General features: G+C 50.6%; 1 protein-coding gene across 2 annotated transcripts in view; it reads right to left on the bottom strand.

Annotated features, from left to right (window-relative positions):
- The window catches only part of Dock1 (dedicator of cytokinesis 1), a 446,698-nt gene that overhangs the window by 319,935 nt on the left and 113,946 nt on the right, over window positions 1-12,817 (bottom strand). The gene's annotated exons all lie outside the window — the stretch shown is intronic.

Below are 12,817 nucleotides of genomic sequence, written 5' to 3'. Positions count from 1 at the left end.
ACCTTGGAGTCTTTCTGTGGCAAGAAGGTGTAGCCCATTGACATGGGTGGTACAGAAAGAGCAGAGAACAGATGCTGGCCATGTCTACCACGGTCCCACTTGAAGACACACATATAATCCAAAGGGCCGACAGTAACCTGGAGTGTAGATTCCCAAGTGATACTGTATGTCTCCTTGTCAGTCATCTCCTTTGACAAGTAATCAAAGGAAGGAGATGGAAATTCCATTTATACAAAGTCCTCCTACATTTTGGATCCAGATTCTGTGACAGGTCAAATTACCATTAGCAAAGCACAAAGAGCACACAGACCACGCCCCAGCTCAGCCACAGCTCACGTTGCCCCCAAGACACCGCCAGCTACCTCCATCTACAGTGCAGCTCTGTTGGGAGGTGGTGGACCTTTCCGTTAAGAGGCAGGGCCTAGTGGGAGGTCTTCAGGTCACTGGGGGTGTGCCCTTGAGTGTAGGTGGAACCAAGTCCTTCTTCCTCTCCCTAGTTCCCAGGTCTGAGGGGAGAGGTCCACTGCCCACACGCTCGTGCCTTCATGGGCTGCTCCACCAAGGCCCAAAGCCCCGGTCTACCCATCATGCACAGGGGCCTCTGAAACTGGTGCCTGTCCTCTTCATAAGCTGATCATCTCAGGTATTCATAATTCTGACAGAAAGCTGACCACACCAGGTGGACTGCATAATGTCGGAGGTGTTTCTATGAAAACATCCTCAAAAGTAAGTTTTACTGATCAGAGGAGGGGACAGCAGTCCCTCCTTCATCATTTATCTAGATAGCACACAGCTATGTTTAAAAAACAGCATCTCTGACAATGAGTCCCCAAATGTAAGGGAAGGGCACACAGGCAGGAAGAAAGCCTGCTTTGTTCTAATAAGACACGCCTTTAGAGCCTTTTCGGTCCCTTCACCTCTTCCCTGCTCCGGTGTACCACACTGAACGTGCAGGATTCCCCACAGGAGGAATGATTCTACTTGAATTATAAAAGTGTCACATCCACAGTTCACAGAGAATAATACTGCTCAGCTCCTCCTGGAAGCTGTACAGCCAGGCCCAGGACTGAGTAAAGCCGCTGTCATGCACATGTTGACAGTGTGACTGGGGAAACTTTACAGAAGAATGGACTGAAGAGCAGGAAGCCGGGGTCTGTCCCCCCGCCTCCTCAGCGCATCCCTGAAAACACGCAGCCGGCTGCCTTCCCACTCCGGCTCCCCGACGCCCAGACGGAAACACTCAGGAGCTCTGGAATCCAACCTTACCAGAGTCTCGGTTTCATCTACACACACAAAAAAATAATTTACGCCATCTTAACATTCTGCAAAATAGTTTTAATGAAACTTTATAACTACCCAATCTAACTGTGACAGAGCTGATGATTTTTAAGTTCACATATAAAATAGTCCTTTTTCATGCATGCTAATGCAATGAAACTCGCCACCTGGTTTCTCAATAAAATTCTTCCTGGGCATACTGAAGGGCCAGTCTCCTCCAGGGTCTCCTTGGACTACTTGTCATGCCATCTGAACACCGACTCTAAATGAAGGCTTTAACGACCCTTTCCATCAGCCCTGCAGACAGGCCCAAAGAAGGGCTGCAGAACCCATTTCACAGCGTCACAAATTTGTACTGGCTTCAGCTGCATTTGAAAAGTTCCCCAGCCCCCGCTGAAGGCTGCTTCAACCCTCTCTCTGCGTGCTGCCCTGGGACACCTCCACTTCTGTTTCAACTTCAGAAGGTCTTTTCCTTCTCAGGAAGAGCCCCTTGCCTAAGGGAAGAGGTTCCTTCTGAGGACTGACATGGCCTTCAGCTGTCAGAAAACTCTCTTTGTGTCCAAGGTTACTACTGCACAATGAGCACAAGGCAAGCTTCAGCCTCCCCCCTGCAGTCATTGTTCCTCGATATCTGTGCACCCTAGACGCACCCACCACACCCTATGCTTTGGACTCCCCATCTGTGTGAATGAACTGATTTCCTTCCTTCAGAAATCAACCTGAGTTTGACTCTATGCAATTAGACCACTAGAGCAGTACAGTAAGACTTGAAGGTGGGTACTGACGCCCTCCTGTGTTGTTCTTCTCCCTTAGTATCGTGATGGTTATTTGGATCTTTAACTTTTCCACATGAACTTCAGAATCACTTTATCAATAGTGACAAAATTACTAGCTGAGATTTTGGTTGTAAATGCATTGAATCTATAGATCATGTTGGAAAGAATTGGCATCTTAGTGATACTGAGTCACTTATCTATAAACAAGGAATCTATTTCTTCTTATTTTAAGCTCATTTGAGGTTTATGCAATTTGCAATCAAAATAGGCCCCAAAGCCATAGAAACTTAAAATATGCACAGAATTGACCAACATCTATGGTAACTCCATTTGTAAATGTTATTCCAAAAGTAAGGTGCACACCAGCCTTCAGAAGCTGGCACCTTTGACTCTACAAGCCTGGTCTCATAGACCTGGCATCTGTCTGAAGGATTCCCAGGGACAGCTGCAGTTGAAGATCCCAGACAAGGGCCAGTGGATGTGGAAAGCACTGTTTCCATCAACAATAGTGCTATTAAAATGCCCAAACTCTACATGATTATGTCCTCTGCCCAGCGCTTGAGAAAGCTTTTCATTATTATTTTTAACAGCCACTATGGCGATACTGGGAGGATCCTAAGAGATAACATGCATCAAAAGGCTTTGGTGACTGAGAAGCTGCACAAATAGAAAGGGATTAGGATTATTTCAGGATGCACCATCCATCGGGACAAAAGCAGCAGATACATTCTCTCCAAACCACATGGGAGTCTGGGTTTCATACCTTCCTTGGCTGTATTATATAACCACACATCCAACAACTACTAACTTGACATCAGAACCACCCCACAGTCAGTCAGCCAACAGCACCCACTAAATAGACATCAGACGAGATGTAAAAGAAAATGAAACCCAGCCCTAAAAGAAATAATGTAGTTAGAAGTGGCAGGTGGATACACACAAAGAGGCTGTTCAAATGCAGACCTGAGGGAGGACAGGTCAGCTCCCTGTGACTGCACAGGACAGCTTCCCATACCAGAGGGAGGCAGAGTCTCAGCAACACTGTACCCTCGACACCTGTGCATCTCTCACAATATCCAACAGGTGCACGAGTCCAGCCAAGGCTTGGGAGATGACCAAGGCACCTTCCTTCCACTTCCTCTCCTTCCACATAGGATCCACCACCTCAGCCTAGAGATTAGACCAATGTCTCCACCCTCTTCCCAAATCCTGCAGCCCAATGGTTCTCAACCAGGAGCCATTCGCCCCCAGGCCCCACCCAGGGGACAGCAGCAATGGCTAGAGGCATTTCTGGTTACCATGACTGGCGAGAGCGACTGGCATGGGCCAGGAGTGCTGCTAAACATCCCACAGTGCACAAGAGCCACCAGCCCCAGTGGCAGCAGGGACAAGGTGGATACATGACAGCATCTCATCCCTGGCTTCCTCTCTCAGCCTCTCAAATCCATTCCATAGGCAGAAGCCAAATGTCTCTCAGATAAACCAGTGGTGACCTGAGCCAGCACCCTCAGTGGCTCCCACAGGTCCAGGACGCGCCCATGTGCACACAGCTTCGCCTCCACCCCCAGCCCTGATGTCCATGGTGCTCACCCCCAGCCACGACCACACACCTTCTCATTTCTGACCAGCAAGCACCTCCTGCCTGCTGCCTCCATCTGAAGGTGACTCACTCTGTACTTTGTCTTGTTCCTCCTTTAAACCTTCCTAGAACCCCCAAATGGTTCTATCCCCTCAAAATACCTCCTCACCTCAACCCTCACTTTGGTTAATGACTTACTACAATCCACAGAGAGGTGATGTGGACAATTCGCTTGAAATCATTTCCTGCAATTGTCTAACTGGGTGCTCATGGCAGGGGTTACTGGGCTCATCTCTGCCCACTCAGACATGAACATGAGAACACACACTGCTCTGGCTTGGATCTGAAAAGTCCCCAAAGGCTCCCGTGTTGAAGCCTGGGCCCCCAAAGCAGCAGAATTCAGAGGCAGGGCTCTAGGAAGTGTCTGGATCATAGGGACTCCGATCTCATCAGCAGATGAGTCCACTGAAAGCTGAATGACCACTGGGAGGTGGCGGAGGTTGAGGGACACGGGACCTACTTGAAGGAAGTGGGTCACTCCTGCCAGGCCGAGGAAGGGTAATTTTTGTCCCTGGACATCTCTTCCTGCTTCCCAGGCACCATGAAATGGGAAATTTTCTCTGCCATGTCCTTCCACCATGACAGTCTGCCTTGCTCGGGCCCGAAGCCATGGAGCCAGCCAACCACGGACTAAAACCTCTGAAACCTTCAGCCAAAATAAATCCTTCCTCCTCCAGGTTGTTCAGATCAGACCCTTTGTTCATAGCAACGAAAAGCCGACTGACACAGAGAACGTACTGTATGATCTGTGCGGCACCCAGGGCCTGGCACACGGTACAGTGAACACAGGAAATGATTTTCAAAATAAATGAGAAAACGAACAGCGGACGGATTGCTCAGGGGAAGCCTCTATGGACCTCCCGCCTCCTGTAGGCACACTAGTGAGTCCAGACCAGGGAGAAGAAAGGGCTGGAGCGCACCTTGCATGTCGGCAGGAGACAGGCTCTGAGAGGAGCTCGCGGAAGTAGGAGGGGTACCAGGGAGAGCGCTTTAAAGGCCAAGGTTCGGGCAAGAGAAGAAGTCACCCTGGGTTCAAAAGCAGAAGTCCTGGTTCAGAGGAGAGTTTAACTGCCAGTGAGCTCTACAGCAGGGGAGATGGGAAGGCGATGAAGTGGCAGACTTCTACAACCCCAAATTAAAGGCCTGGCCCCTAATACAGGTAGGCGCGAGGGGGTAATCAACACAGAACACCAGCCATGACATTTAAAGCAACAGGTAAATGCCACCTGCTATAGATCAATGAAATCATTCACTGCAGGTATAGAATCCTGAAAGCAAAATTCAAGTATTCGACAATAGAAAAATTAATTCGATAAAAAAATCATTTCATTAAGCAAGTGAATGCACATCAGTTCAGGCGGACGTCCTGAATCAGCACAGAGCCGTGACGATTATAATTACGACTACATATTCATATGGAAAGGTGCTTGGGACTGAATGATTAAAAAACAGTAAACCAAAAATCATCGATGCCCTAACTATGAAAATTCCCCGACACACAGACCAGCACTGGTAGAAGACCAGTGTGAATGGCTGGTTTGCTGAGGGAGAGTGGTGAGACTGGAAGGTCCTCCCTGGCAGCCACCGATGTCCTTCCACATCCCTGGGGCCTGCTGGGGCCTGCTGGGGCCTGCTGGGACCTGCTACAGCGAGCTGTGAGCAGCACACTCAGGGCTGAGAGGAGGTCAAAGAGACAAGCACAGCATCAACCCAGGCAGCTCCAGAAGCAGCCTTGCCCAAAGCAGGAGGTCTCACTCCCACCAGGGCAGGTGAGGGGAGCCCTGAGGAATCAGCAAGAGGGCAGGAGGCTGCAGGGACTGGTCAGGGGACCACTTTCAGCTACACAGTGGGGCCCCCTGCAGAGCCACAGACCAGTGACCCCAGAATGAAAACTGTCAGCAATCGGAACTAAAGTTCCACCAACAGTGAGCTGTAAAGTATTTCCTCCGCCTTCTTTCCTTCTGCTGTTGCTCGCCTCTGACAGGATCCCTAACTCCACATGCAAGTGTCTTACCACCAGTGGGGAAAGGCAACCTGTCAAATCAAAATAGTGCAGAACCTGGGCAACAGAGGGCAGGAGGCCCGGGTGGAGCTGGCCTTGCAGGCCGCACCAGCTCAGACCCCTGCTGGTGCTTACAGCAGCCAGAATGCTCCCCAAACCAGCACAGGCCGGGACACTTGTAACTTTAAGTGGCCAGAAACCAGCCACAGCAGCATCCCTTGAAGCTGGCTAGAGACCAGGCACTCCTTGGAGTTAGTGTTGGAATTCGCATCTTTACAACACGTGGGGTTGTTGGTGTGCACACTGAGGCCTGGGAAGCCTCAGGTTGACAGCTCCATGTCAAACTGGCTATAGGCACCCAGCTTAGGGACCACCTCCTCAAGCCTGGGTGCCATTAACACCCACGCTGACTCCTCCTGTGTGTGGAATTGTGTCCGCCAACAAGATACATTCAGGTCCTCACCCTGGAACCAGTGAATGTGGCCTGATTTGGGAACAGTCTTTTTATAGTATAATCAAGACAGCAGGAGGTCATACTAGAGTGGACCGGGCCCTAAATCCCACACTGGTGTCCCTACAAGAAAAGGAGAACAACGGAGGCCACAGAAAAATAGGAAGGCCAGGTAAAATTAGGAGCGGAGCCTGCATGACACACCTAGGAGCCCCGCAAGGACACTCCCTCAGAGGCCCAGACAGAAGCAACCCAGCGGACACCCTGACTCTGGAGTTCTAATCCCCAGAACTGTGAGGCACGAATCCCTGCTGTTTGGAGCTCTTTCACTTCCACAGTCCTGGGAGGCTGACACAACTTGCAGGCTGGCTGCTCCCTTCAGATGCTGGACTCCGGGACCCCTCCCCAGGCGGCAGTTCTCCACTAGGTGCAGCGGTTCCTGGCACTGTCAGTGCTCCTGAGCAGTCAGCCTTGTCCACCCCATCATCCTGTCCCACAGTCCATCTCCTGCCAGGGTAAGGTGACCTACAAAGTCCCCATCCAAACCATCAGATCCTTGCCAAGGTGAAAGAGCAGAGGCCTAAGGATGACACCCAGAACCACTCTCTGAAACACGGTCAACCCTCCCCCACCTCACAAGAAGACGGAGGCCAGGGCCGCTGCCTGCACCGAGGAAGCCCTCCAGGACAAAGGACCCCCTGACACCTCCAGCTGCTCGCTGGTCTGCAGTGGGACAGCAGCTCACTGGCTAGTTCCCACCACACGCAGAATCAGCTGGGCTGGGGCAGTGGGTCACCAGAGCTTCCCTGGCATGGCCAGCAACCCTGTGCCAACAGAAATGAAGGTCATAAAAGCCGGTGTTTAGCGATGACACGGGCCTCGTCACGCAACACGCAGAGGGCAGCTCAGTCCCAGGAAGCGCAGAGCCAAGGACAGCAGGGCAGACCGGAGGGCCATCGGAAAGCAGGGCCCAGACCCACATTCAACACCAGCCTGAGAAAGACACGGAGTCCCCACCTCAGCCAGGGTCCCAGAGCCTAGGCGTGACCTTCACAGGACCCAGGAGCACGTGGAGATGCCTCCCAGCAAACCAGGCAGGACACACCTTTGCCACACACAGAGGGGTCAGACAAGGAGGTCACAAGCACCCACAGAAATGGGAAGGAGAAACCATCCGAGAGCTCCGAAATAGGAAGATGGCGAGTAAGTCAGGACTCCACCACAAGGTGACCTTAAAAAGACAGGCAAAGGGAAAATATATCTAGAAAAAAATGATGTCTAAAAGTGTGTGGTGTATTCATAGGAACATATACTATGTGTATTTTACATAAAGACATGCCCCGAATCCTTGGGCCCTACGTCTGCAGACATAACCAACTGCGATCAAAAAAAATTTTTTAAATATGTTTACATTAAACATACATAATTTTTGCTCATCACTTCCTAAAAAATAAATATAACAACTATTTACACAGCACTCAGATTGTCTGAAACTTTATAAGTAACCCAGAGATTAAAGTATGATGTGGGAGGACGTGTGTCATGTGTAAATACTATGTCATTCTCCCTCTTATTTAGTGATTTATTGATTGATTTTGCAGTGCTGGGAATCAAAGGCAGGGCCTCCCACAGGCCGGGCAAGTGCTTTATCACTGAACTACATCCCAGCCCCACTGTGCCATTTTCTATGAGGGACAGGAGCATCTTCAAGTTTGGGTGCAGGGTCTTGGAACCAACCCCCGCGGATGCCAAGGGGCAGTTCTGTATACATACATGTGAATATACGGTCCACATAGATGTGGACATATGTGGGAAGACACCAAAATGAGGAGACCAGCAGGCAATTGTAAGGGTGAGACACTGGAGTGGAATCTCCCAGAGGTGAACTGGCGCGTGATTCTCCTCATTTTAATCAACTTGCATGTGAAGAGGGAGCCTGTGGGCCTAGGAGGAGGGGCTGGGGGAGCTGCTCCTGCAGCCGCTCAAAGCCACGGAGAGAAGCCTCATCTCCTCCACAAGGAAATCCTGCTGTATCTCCACCTTATTTGTCATCGACCCTGGTACCTTCTGACTATTTTTCCTGAAGACAATAAAATTCCAAACTTGCAAATGTGTGAGAAGCAACATGAACCCAAATGCTAGTTTAGAAATAGGCAAAAAGCAGCAAAAACTTCACCTAATCAAGAATTTGGGGTAACATGTAAGGCCAGCAAGTACCACTAATTCAAGTCAGAGGAAATTAAAACTGTACCTCTTGGAGGGCCAAACTCACCCATCCACTGTATTTACTGAGATTACAAAATAGCTGATTTCCAACACAGCTCCTTCCTAGAAGGCCAGATGGAAACAGCACCATGAGGTGGTTAGAATGGAAGAGACAGGGAGGGCTGCTCCCCAGGGACAGTTGCCCTCGCCAGCTGCATGCCAACCTCAGCTTGGGGGGCCTCGAATTCAATTAATCTTCACCCCAATCCAATCCACATGCCTGAGCGCCAAGGGCCTGGGGCTCTACAAGACAATGGAAGAAGTCAAAAACTAATGAGAATATTTTCATAATAAACTACACAGGAGAGGCAGGAGAAGAGCCCTAAAGAATAGTAACAGGCATCGGTTCTCAAATGTGGGCTGAAATCCATTAAGCTGTTCATAAAATACGCTGTTAACCAGCAATATTCTTAGTGCAAACCATTAGTGTAGCATAGACTAAAGGAGACGACAATAGAAAAGGCCAGAATGTGGGAGGGCAGGCACTTCTCAGGAACAGTTTTCAGCAACACATACAGCACACCCACATGCATGCACATGCTCAACAGGCACATATCCAGCACTCACGCTCACATCACATAGGCATGAGCACACACAAACATGTGCACACATAACATGCCCGTGCACACACACGACACACACATCTGTGCACAGAGAACATAGCCACGCTTGCACTCATACATCTTCACACATAGATACAACATTCTCACACTAACACGCTACATGTATGCCTGTGGCACATACACATGCACACACATATATAACACACACACATGCAAGAAGAATCCATCTCTTGTCATGGCTCATGTTCAAACTTTCCTTTTACCAAAGATCCTGAAATTCTTGGCCCCAGACACAGCAACAGGAATGGTTGGGTGTGGTGTGTGAAGTGTCTCCAGAATCATCCCAGAAAGAAGGTGGAAATACTTGAGGTACTGAGTCACCCTGACTGCAATGCTCCAAACACCTTGATCTGGCATTGCAATCCACTGTTGTCACACAGCAGGGCCACGACCCCATGTCTCCTCCTCCAAGAGGCCTCCAAGCCCAGTCCATCAGCTTCCTCCCTCCCCTTCAGACTCACATGACCTTCGTGGTGTGTCATCAGAGTTTCTTCATGGCTTTATGCACACGCAGAGTGCGTGTAGGTAGGAAGCTCTACTGGGAATAAGCAGGCCCTATGCCCTTCCAGCCGGGACATGGACTCTGCAGCCCTAGACCATGAAGGTGGACAAAAGGAACGGGCCTGGTTCCCCATGTCAGGAAGGAGCTGGGGCAGAGCTTCACTGTCCCCCAGGAGCCATCCCGGGAAGACCTCAGCACAGGCGGGGTGGCTCTGGGTACAGGCATGGACTTGTCTTCTGCAGAGGGAAGTAAGAAGGCCAGGTGGCACTGGTGAAAGCCGGGTGACCATGCAGTGTGGCAGAAATCAAGCCCGAGGAGCTTCTGAAAACCACTGCTGAAGCAAATGCAATAAGAAGACCTCAAAGAAGGAGTGGGGTACAATTGTAGGACACTGGAAAACACTGTGGTGACTCTTCCAAAACCTAAGCTCAAGATCACCATATGACCTAGCCGTTCTCCTGCTGGGTATGTGTTCAAGAGAATGGAAGCTAGGGGCGCGAGGGGTTTGCACACCCACATCACAGCAGCTTTACTCGCAATGGTCATGGTCTGAGCAAAATACGGTCAATCCATACAAATAAACACCATCTGGCCTTCAAAAAGCAGGAGAGTGGCACAAGCTACAACACAGAGGGACGCTGAAGGCCTTGTGCTGGTCGTGGGGCAAACGCCCCCAACCCCACCTCCACGGGCTTGCAAGGGCAGTCAGGTGCAGAGATGGAGACAGGAGGGCACCTTCCAGGGGTGTAGGAGGGGTGATGGGCTCTGATCTTTAATGGGTGTGGGGTTTCAAGTGGGGAGGTGAAACCGCTCTGAAGGGGCTGGGGTTGTGGCTCAGCAGTAGAGCGCTCACCTAGCACATTCGAGGCCCTGGTTCCATCCTCAGCACCACATAAAAATAAGTAAATAAAAAAAGGTATTGTGTCCAACTACAACTAAAAAATAAATATTTAAAAGAAAAAAGAAACAGCTCTGAAGCAGAGGGCAGTGGTCACAAAACAGTGGACACGCCAACACTACTGACGTGTGCCCTTAGAATGGGAAATTCACATCATTGTATCACAACAAAAAATGTGTCTCCAAAAGGGTTTGGCTGTAGCCCTGAGGTTGGGGGCTTTAAATGAGGGGCAGTGAAGGGGCACTTGGCTGACCCTGTCTCCAGAAACACCGGATACCCCAGAACCTGGGAAGCAGAGGTGAGCTGGGGTGGTTGCCAGGTAGAGGGAGTGAGGGCAACGGGGTCCACACGCCCTGCAGCCCCCTCCATCAGCCACGGTGTGAGTCTCCCACCTAAAGTAAACCATTCTAGTAAAGACCTTCGCTAAGTCAAAAGGAAAATGGCCATGATGCATACTCACACTGGAGGCCAAGTTTGTCCCTCAGCAAGTGAGTGTGGGAAACTCCTCTGCCCTGTCATCCCGGGGCCTGAGCCCTGGAGCTGCCCCTCACCCATGACTGGGCTGTGAGTAGTGGGTTCTGTTCCACGAAGGTGACTCCAGGGTGCTGACAGTCAGAAACCCCAGTCGGGTCACCCAGACCAGGCCATGAAGACAAGAGGCACGCTGGCCTCGAGGTCACAGACAAAGGATGTAGCACATCCCCCAATTCAAAGCAGCAAACAGGGGCCACCCTTTGGGAAACAACATTTAAACCCAGGAAACGGCACAGTCTGGAGAACGCCTTCCGTAGGCAAAGCAATTCACAGCAGTATTCACACGTCAACACGGCAAAACCAAAAGTCAGAATGCCACAAAACACCAGAGTTCCACAGCAGGAGCCGTTAAATCTCCAACGGTGACAGAACTATAGTAAAACAATAGAATAACAAATTAGCAGCAAGGTGGCAGGGGTGGGGGCAGCCTGCCAAACAAAACCCGTGCATCCGGCTTGCAGACGGGGGATCAGCACCAACGCACAAACGTCATCAGATCCGCTCGCATCTTACAAAAAAACACCCTGCGAAGGAAATTCTTCCTGGTTTCCACTCACTAAATGATGTGACTTCAAGGCAGGCAGGAAGACACAAGTCAAGCCCAATCAAATTTAATAATGTAAGAATATATTTAGCAATCTAAAATTACTTCTGGGCACGAAACTTCCTGTAATTTTTATCTATTCTTACCCGGTATGCGTCTGTTTTTCTAAAATGGCACTAGACTCGGTAGTAAATATACCCAGCACATTGCTAATTTTAACCCTGGAACAATAAGGAAGCTTTAAACAATACTGAGTTGCCAAAATCACCAACCTATAACTTCAAGATTCACACCCTGTGGCTTTTCCCTAGGTCACCAATTTTTAGAACTAACTCTTGTAATGGTGAATGACTAACGCAGAACACCCGGTGGCCCTCCCTGGCCGCGGCACCCCCTGGGAGGAAGAGGGAAGCTCGACTGTGTTCCTGTTTGGCCCAGCGGTTTCTCCTGGTGGCAGCAGCCAGGAGACGACTGAACACACGGTGCTTGTTCCCCAGAGCATGGCAAAACCTGAGCTGGAAAAGGACTTGCCCAAAGTATTTTTAAGAGAACAGGCCTGGGGACATTTTTGAAATCATACATTAAAAGAAGATGACAAGAAAAAGGAAGAAAAGGGGCAGTTACAAAGCACAGTGGAGGGACAGCCACCAGTTAATCACTCGGAAGACTCGCTCATTGAGAAAATTACTGCAGGCAGCAAACTGCAAATGGCACAGCCTTTGTGTAATAAATCGCCAGGAAAGTTGCCTCACTGGAGGCCCTAGAGTGCAGGGTGCTGGGCTGCTCCACCTGCTCTCCCTGCACCCCACGCCACAGCGTCCTGGAGGACGGTGGCCTTGCACAGCGAGGCTGTTCCACGGGACAACAGGGCAAGCAAAGACTAAGTGGGAGGAAGACGATGGTGGGCATGCTGCATCCCTCACTGTGCACACGAGGACCTGGGAAGCCCAGCTGAAACGCCACCGGCAAGGCAGAGCCTGAGGTCTGAATAATGTCACGCACATCTGCCCGCCTCGCAGGCTCCCCAGACCCAGCCGCCCTGACCACTGAGCTGTCCAGCCATCCTCATCAACGCCCCACTGCCACAGAGTTCATTCAGAACCTCCTCCTGCCCAGGAGCAAGAAGCCTGGCCAAGGAAAGAGTGAAGCACTCCAGGGCCAAGGGGTACAGCCGCGGCAGGCGAGGAGGATCATGCTCACACCCAGGAGATCCCCCAGTCCGCTCAAGTGCGGGGTTGCAGGGTGCACCGCCCCTCTCAGCCCACGTGGGACCCCTTCCTCCGCGTCCTCCCGGTGTGGTGCCTA

The sequence above is a fragment of the Marmota monax genome, unplaced genomic scaffold (genome assembly GCF_021218885.2).
Source record: "Marmota monax isolate L192 unplaced genomic scaffold, Marmota_monax_Labrador192_F-V1.1 WCK01_AAM20220418_F8-fsc00076, whole genome shotgun sequence".
Lineage (NCBI taxonomy): Eukaryota > Metazoa > Chordata > Mammalia > Rodentia > Sciuridae > Marmota > Marmota monax.
This window is presented reverse-complemented; position numbering and strand designations above follow the sequence as displayed.